Source organism: Drosophila yakuba, unplaced genomic scaffold (assembly GCF_016746365.2).
Source record: "Drosophila yakuba strain Tai18E2 unplaced genomic scaffold, Prin_Dyak_Tai18E2_2.1 Segkk50_quiver_pilon_scaf, whole genome shotgun sequence".
Lineage (NCBI taxonomy): Eukaryota > Metazoa > Arthropoda > Insecta > Diptera > Drosophilidae > Drosophila > Drosophila yakuba.
This window is the reverse complement of record NW_025048817.1, coordinates 998,941-1,008,136: the sequence shown is the minus strand read 5'-3', so window position 1 is coordinate 1,008,136 and position 9,196 is coordinate 998,941. Positions and strand designations below refer to the sequence as shown.

General features: G+C 37.6%; 1 pseudogene; it reads left to right on the top strand.

The window, feature by feature from the left end:
* Window positions 1-3,619: 3,619 nt before the first annotated feature.
* Window positions 3,620-9,196, top strand: part of LOC26535280 — a 383,537-nt pseudogene continuing 377,960 nt past the window's right edge.

The following is a 9,196-nucleotide window of genomic DNA, read 5'->3' as shown; positions in this document are numbered from 1 at the left end:
GATCGGCGCGGTGGAACTCGAGATGGAGCTGTGAGCGTCAACGAGACCTCAGGAGTGTTCCGCGGTAACTGCAAGGCCGGAGTTGAATTTTTCCCGAAGAAAGGGAGATGTGAGGAGTTGAAACTCCGCACAAATGCGGATGGTGATCGCATGAGGAGGGCATGCCGTTGCCAGTTACGCACAACGCGTAGTAACGGCAGTGCGAAGCCCGAAGAAAGAGAGTTTGGAGACTCTGGGCTGGAGAAAGAGTTTGGAGACTCTGAAAGAAGAGAGTTTGGAGACTCGGGCAATAGAGAGAGAGAGGTTGGGGACTCCGGACTTATTGAAAAGAGAGCTTGGAGAGTCAGCAGGTTCAAAGGCAAATAACAGGACAAGTCGAACTTTGGACCGGGCCAACGGTAAAATCGTGGACTTTGGATCCGGAGACTGGAGCCCAAAGGGATGAACCGTTAGAGGAGGCCTATTTAAGCCGGGCGAACGCTAGAAGCGGGACAGTCGACGAGAACAAGTGTACCAGTCAACAGCGTAAGAACGAAGTCAGCAGAGAAGCTACAGCCGTGGTAGTCAACAAAGAGCATGATCGCTACGTCAAGACGTTCGGGATGAGAAAGTCTCTGAACTGAGACGCAGGTAGCTGAGGTCCAGTACGACGAAGCACGAGTAGCCCAGAGGCATCCAACAGGCAAAGCCAACCTAAGGAGGGCACAGGAAAAGCGGCAGGGATTGTGTTGTAGACCCGGTGAACTCTGTAGACCGCGAACTTGAACCAGGCGATCGCCTAGGTGTGTCCGTGCGATCCAAACAGGCGATCCGAACCAGACGTGGGGCTGACGCGTTTGCCTTGGTGATCACAGCCGTTAGCTGCCGTGAGTCCCCGTAAGACAACAACAACAGCCCCAGATGTTCGTGCCACTCAGGACGACAGGAGCGGCGAGACAGCGGAACGAGGCCGGTGGATAATTCATCCAGCACTACGGACGGATAACCAGATTCCATTGTAAGTCCAAGCACGAATAAAGACCAAGAACGAAACTGCAAGTGTTATTTTCGGTAACCGGGTAATCACGTTATTCTATAAATTTGGTGGGAAGAACGCACTAAACTCTACTGAGCTATCCGCACGTTTTCCGTAGCGAGCAGACCAAGCAATACAGTTCGTTACAATATTGAAGTTTATTTTTTTTCCAATGCTGCATGCATGCTGACCCTAGAACTCATGTAGACCAATATTATAAAAGGTGCCGCCTAATGCATTTTTTTTTGTGGAATTGCCACTTGTGTCAACTTATTTAGGCTCGTTGTATAGATATGGCTGAGCACCGCAGCGCTAATTAGGCGCACAAAGCCATGAGCGGTCTGACATGCGTAGCCGCAGATGTATGTATTAAGGGAAACCGACGTTAAGGAGGATTAGACAAAACAACAAAATTAGGAGAGCCACGAGCACAGAGATGGTTTTGTTTATTTTCTTAATGATGGTAGGATTCTTAGCTATGTTTGAACAAAGTAAGCATTATGTTCGCGATAGACCACACTATGCAGCTATTATATAATTTAAAAATCTATTTAATGAATTAATAATAAACAAGGTATAACCTTCAACCGTGTTATCACGATAGGAAGGGTACAGAAAAGATGGCTAATACAATCAAGCCACCCTAACGCTTAACATTTCATATAAAAAACTGTTTATATTCCGTAAGCTTACATCCACATTATATTAAACCTTTAGATTACAGAGTGCAGCTAAAATTGTGTGATATAAAAAGACTAGGAAGATCCCACGACAATCTAAGAAGCTTAGCACTAAGACATGCTAGAAGTACACGAACCCGTCATTCACTCAAGGCAGAGAAAATTCAGGTGGTAGACTACAAATAGAAAAATTTTAATTGTTGGCAGCATTGTGTGCGAATAATTAAGAAAAAAGATTTTGTGTTCGTAAATAATCCTAGATCTTTTGGGTACACAGATGACTAAACGGCAGTTCTTGTATAATGCTTTACCCTAGGCGACACATATTATTACGTCACTGCGATCGAGGGGATTAAGAGCTTAAAAAATTTTCAGCAGATAAGGGGGGTTACACTTGGAGAAACATTACCCGTCACGGATGTTGTACCTTTTATGCAGGCAACTGGATTTGTCATTCCTGTTGGCCTTACTGTTGCCTTACTAAATGGTAACAAATCAGAGGAAAAAAACAAAAAACTTAGGGCACAGTGAGTGTACGGTAAAGATATTTAAATCTTCCAACACTGATGTGGTGAATAATTTTACAACTATTGCCTTTGTTGCTAATTGCCAACCAGTTTCTGAAATTATTGTTTTGGATTGATGGCTTTATTCGCAAGCTTATCTAAAAGTGATGTTACGATCGTCTCTTATTCTAATCACCTACCCAACGAATACATGCGAATTTAAAATTAAGCTATATGCACGGAAGACACCAAATCATTACAATAGTACCAACGAGATAACCAAAACAAAATTTAATTGAAAGGGGAAGAGAACGAAAGAACAAACCAAGCATATTTATCAAAAACAAACGTAATTTATTCATTGTCAAGATAAGCAGTTTAGGTCTATGATTACTTATCAAGATAACGCACTATATTATATCTTCTATTAGTACAAATTGCTCAAAAATAAATAAAAACCTACATTTTTTCAATATCATTTCAGTCGTGTAAAGTAAAAAAAACCGTTTTGAACGAAGACAAGTAATTACCTTGAAAGGCAAGAACTGTATTTAAACTAGCTAATTTCAGCTGTTTCCCAGAGAAGACACCGTACTTTTCAGAAAGTTGTAGAACTAATGTATTTTGAATTCAAATGTTTCCATGAAGCCAAAATAGCGTTTGAATAAGCTCATACAAAATTTATTGGTGAAAAGGGGTTAGTTCTTCTGAAAATAATATTGGTGGTTTTGAAGTTACGGGCGTAAAATATTTGGATATTTATAGCTATATATCGGTTTTTCAAAACTTATTGAAATAAAGTTTTTTCGAGCTAGATAAATAATAAAATTTAACGTCCCGACAGACAAACAAAGAGAAAAAACTTTTAAGAGACATGTCATTTAATGCGTATTTTTAACTAGAATTTCTAGATGAATATCTCTCATTAGGTCCTTCGGTTTTTACGCTACCCATGAATAGGTGTTATGATCGGTCAACCATAGCAGATTTTCATATAGTTCCTGTTCACTTTCATGGTGTGTTTCCTCACAATGTGAGCAGATGTTCACAGTGATACATACTTATGATCTGATCGATACGGACATGAATGTCTGCGTGGAAGCTGGAAAACTGAGTCAAGCATGCACGTTACCTCGCTAACAATCGCCTATAACGTTAAAGTCAGAGTAACGCTCACATGCCAAAAGTGTTCCTGAATTTGTAAATAATATTTGGTTCAGCTGGGCGATGACATTCAGACTAAGAGCTTTAATTTCTTAATTACCGAACTGCAGTTTCTTTGTTATTAGTCTGATCGGTCTGACACAACGAACTTGTTTGCTATTTGATTTTCATAACTCTATGTGTACAACCTTAAATATTACGATTTTATTAAGTGAAACCTTTAATACTTGAACATATTTTAATGGCGCAATTATACATTAATTATAATAAATTATGTACTTTGTCATAAATTTCATAGATATGTTGATGAACTTCTGTATTGGTCGGGTCGCAGAATGATATTAGACGAATACTTGCAAGGAGATTTAACACCTAGAAGGTTACCTTCATCTTGGGTGACGACTCATAACTATGTTTTTCAATCAGATGATGGAAGTCTAACAGTCTTGGACACTACACAAATTTAGTAAAAGTATTGGTAACAAATCACACTCTTCGTCAACTAAATGTTCGAGGATATGAATGTTCCAACGATTTAAAATATGTTTTGTTTAGGCATAACGTAAAAAAAGTAAGTGTTCTTTACATTGTACTCTTTATAATATAATAAAAAAAAACTCTTTTGTAGAATTTTCAGAAATCATTTTCCGCATTTTATACAATTTATGACGTAAACAATGATCATCACACGCCAGTAAAATTAAAAGACTCATTAAAAGTACAAAGAACTCGTCTTCAGTATGCGGCTTGGCTTGGCAATACGACGGCAATAATATTTGTAGTGAAAAAATGATATTTTTATCCGACAATCGCCTTTAGTGGAAGAAGAATAAGAATAACCTCATCTGGATATGAAAATCAAATATATAATGGCGTTCCTGATTGGCTTTACCAAGGTATAATATATATCTACTGATATCCCAAATCACATTATACAGGGACAAACCGCCTTAGCGGTGCTGTGCACAAATAGCTGATTTGATTCTGTTGTCTATCTTTCGAGTCAAGTGTAGGCGATACTACATTGTTCATTATACCCGTTATACGTAGAGTAACGTGACATGCCCACACTGTTAAAAAAGGTTTGATATTTTTTAGTTTTGTATTAGTCTTCTATGTTTCTATCGTTATGCCAAACATTGGTTTGTCACGCCCACTCTAACATTCACAAAACTTTCCAAAGCTGCCACTCGCACAGTTTTGAAAAATGTGTTGAAACTTTTCGTTGAATTCGTTGAAAAGTATGTAACAGACAGAAGGAAGCGTTTCCGACCATATAATGTATATTCTTGATCAGGATCGATCTGGTCATGTCCGTCTGTCCGTCCGTATGAACGTCAAGATCTCAGGAACTACATAAGCTAGAAAGTTAAGATTAAGCATACAGACTCCAGAGACATAGACGAAGCGCAAGTTTGTCGATTCATGTTGCCACGCCAACTCTAACGCCCACAATCCGCCCAAAGCTGCCACGCCACAATTTTAAAAAATGTTTAAATACTTTTTCAATTTTTGTATTAGTCTTGCAAATTTCTTTCGATTTGCCAAAAAACTTTTTGCTTGTCAGTGTTGAAGACTCTCCTTCGCACTTCCAATAGCTGAGTAACGGGTATCAGATAGTCGGGGAACTCGACTATAGCGTTCTCTCTTGTTATTTTATTACTGGTCTTGTAAATTTCTATCGATTTGCCAAAAAACTTTTTGCCACGCCCACTTTAACACCCAAAAACCTCCCAAAAACTACCATTTTTAAAAAATTTTAAAGTTTCTTTCTTTAATTTTATTCTTTTGTTCTATATACCAGTTAAATTTTAAAATTACTCGTTTGTAACGGGTATCTGATAGTCGGGGAACTAGAGTATAGCATTGTCTCTTGTTTTAAAAACTCTCTTTCTCGTGTTCTCCGAGTCACTTTAGTAAAGCATTTGACTCTGTTATTTATTCACTTCTTGTGAGGGAACTGAACGGTGTCCCGATAAATTTTTGACATAGATTGATGCTGTGATTACAAAACTTAAATAGCTTTAAGTGAGCTAATAACTCTTTGTCGTGTCAACCTAATACCTCTTGAAAATAAAAATAGTATTTGTATGTGCAAAACGTACCTACATAAAGTAACAACATTCGTTAAATTATAATGATCTCTAATATAAAAATTGTTTAATTATAATATATGTATATACATATATAATATACACACAACAAAAACTTTACACGCGACTTTTACTGCAAACAGAATTAACTTTAAACAGAATTACTCGTGTTGATGATCAGGTGGTTTTCTGGACCATACAGGTCCATGCATTGACCAATACTTACCAATGCATACAGGTATGCATTGATAAAAAAGGTGTCAACGGAATTTAATGCCCCTTACATAACTGAAACCGCTAAACTTTTCTTTCTTTTCAAGTAGTTAAAATAGAATTCCGTTCCTCTTATTTTAAATCACTGTAGATCCAATTATAAGTTGCATTACCCGTGCAGAGTATTACCTTCTGAGTATGATGGACTTTATTATAATATCTCTATTCTGACTGCCAATCTTAAGCGATCGATACTAAGTGTTTCCAAAATACCCTGGGATTTTATTCATGCAAAGGAATTCCTAGGTGCTCTACAACATCAAAAGAGTTACAAGCAATAATAAACCATTTCGATATTGCCTGAGTGGTTACTAAACGAACTCAATAATGATTATAACCGTTACGTAGATTAAAAGGGTTTGTTAGATTCGTTGAAAAGTATGTAACAGGCAGAAGGAAGGTTTCCGACCATATATAAGTATATATATTCTTGATCAGATTTAATAGCCCAGTCGAACTGGCCATGTCCGTCTGTCCGTTTGTCTGTCCGTTTGTCTGTCCGTCCGTATGAACATCGAGTTCTCATGAACTATAAAAGCTAGAAAGTAGCGATTCACCATGCAGACTTCAGAGACGCAGCGCAAGTTTGTTGACCCATTTTGCCAAGCCAATTCTAACACCCATAAATCGCCCAAAGCTGCCATGCCCACACTTTTAAAAAATGTTTTGATATTTTTTTATGTTTTTATTAGTCTTATAATTTTCTATCGATTTGCTAACCAATTTTTTGTAACGCCCACTCTAACGCTTTTTGAAAATGTCATCACTCCTCATTTGCAGCACTTTTGTAGTTCAATTATATCACCATGTCAGCATGGTTTAATAAAACGCAGATCAACAACCATTAACCTTTTGGAGCTAACTTCCCTGGTAATACAGGGCTTCCAACAGATTTCATCTACACTATCATTATATCTTATTTATTTACGATCTCCCTTTAGTATTAAACATTCGCGATTACTCATGTACACAGACGATTTTAAGTTATGCCTCCAGTATAAAAAGATTTCTTGTCATTTTGACTTACGATAACGTTATAAACTTAAATGGCTCGAAGTGTCGTATGAACCCTACACACGCGACTTACAATCTATGCTCTTTAGCCCGTGTTATGGCTAATGATCTTGGTGTTCTTCTGGACCCTAAACTAAAATTCTCAAACGATATTTCGTAAAAAGTCAATTAAGTCAGCGGTGTGCTTTGTTTTATAAAATGTGGTAAAAGGAATTACATGATCCTTACATGACCAAAACCATATTTATTTTACAAGTCCATCCGATTCTTGAGTATGGATCCCCTGTTTCATTTGGACCGCATTGAATCGGTCCAAAAGAACCTCTTACTGTTTGCCTTACGGCGCCTAAATTGGGATGCAAGTCTTATATTACCTCCCATACCAGTAGACTAATGTTAAATAATTTACCTTCCCTAGTTAACCGTAGAACGATGCTTGGAACAGTCCTTATTTGTAAGCTCATTCGCGGTGAAATTAAAAGAACCGACTTGGTTAGTCGGTTAAACTTTTCTGTTACAAGCAGATTTACTAGAAACTACTTACCCCTAATCTTAAATCGTTAAGTTCCATGACCACTACAGTGTATTATGTTCTGACTATAATAGTATTCATAGAAAAGTCAGAAAGTTAAAATATTACAATTAATCCGAATAAAACTAACGTACAATTCGAGCCACCAAAGAGATGCTTACTTATAAAATGGCGATTTCCAGATCTCCATTTGCAAAACAAAAGCTATAACTAGCTGCACGGAAATTGGCCAACGCTCTGAAACAAGGGGAGCAATACGTTGATACATAAAGCAACTTTCACCAACAGGCACATATCATAAGTCGCTGTGGAGAGCCCAGCCAATTATTCGCCCACCGACTGAAACCGTTTTGCCGATAAAGAATTTCGGCTGGGGCGCCTACTAGCGCATTCGCGCTAAGGTCACCCGTAAACAGCCATCAGAAACAAAACTCAAATGTGTTCAGTCCAAAAAAAATAACAAAAATAATTTTAGACAATCTCAGCCCGAAAAAAATTCCCCGGCTGCAACCGTGTAACACCGGAAATGATCGAGCTGCCACATTCTACAGCTCGCTACATATCCCAGTTGTTAAATGCCATCACCAAACTTAATTACTTCCCACAACGATGGAAAAGATGGATCATCATAATAATTCCGAAGCCTGATAAGGACCATGCAGTTCCTTCATCTTACAGACCAATAAGTCTACTCTCATGTATTTTGAAACTATTCAAAAAATGGCTGCTAAACCGACTTAATCTACATCTGATCCCACAACAAAATTCCAACCCATCACTTTGGCTTTCGGTAAAGCCACGAAACCATTGAGCTGGGAAATCGAATAACAACAGAAATGCTTTCAAAACTCGTGAATACTGTACAGCTGTATTTTTAGACGTATCCCAAGAATTAGACATAGTCTTGCCGGCCTAATGTTTATAGTTAAAACAAGACAAGATTTCCCAACATACCAATCCCGTGAACAGATGAGGTAATGTACCTGGGAGTACATCTCGACAGAAGACTCCCATGGCGGAAGCACATTGAAGCCAACAAAATTCAACTTAAACTTTAAGCCAACAACTTACACTGGCTTATCAACGCTGGCTCTCCCCTCAGCTAAGACCACAAGGTCTTACTCTACAATTCCGTATTAAAACCTAAATGGACCTATGGCTCACAGCTTTAAGGCAATGCAAGCAACAGCAATATCGACATCATGCATGCACAATCAAAGATCCTCAAAACCATCACTGGGGCACCGTGGTACGTTCGGAATGGAATCATTCAAAGAGACTTAAATATTCCACCTATCAGCAACGCGATTACGGAACATAAATGAAAATACCATAGCAGGCTTTCATTGCCTAACCACCTAGCGAGAGTTCTAACACAACTTAGCAGTCGCTCCCGCCTTTGTCGAAAGGTTCTACCATCCCAGCGAAGAAATTTTTTGGGGTCGTATAATCGAGGAAAAGTAGGAAATATAAAATAACTGTTCAAAAATTTGTTATTGTTGAAATTTGTAACCCTATTGTTGGTTCTTATACAAGAAGATTCAATAGATAACAGCAAAATAACAAAAAAATATAAATAAAATATAAAATTAACTCAAGCATTATAAAAAATATTTCCTGCACCATTAAAATGTGAAGATTTAGTAAATTATATACAGTGTATTTAAAAAGTCCTTTCTAACGTTGTATTCTTAAGGTATTTTTTAAAGTCTCAATCTATTACTGGTGCGAGCTCAAGATTACTTATTGTGCGTTTTTTAAAGGACTACACGTCATATTGGAAGACTTAAAGAATTTAACAAAAAATCTAAAGAAAATGAGTACAATATAATAATGAAGAGAAAAAAAAGTGAATTTTTCAGTTCCACAGAAAAGGCATTAAGGGCAAGTATATATAAAAACAAGAGAGAACGCTATAG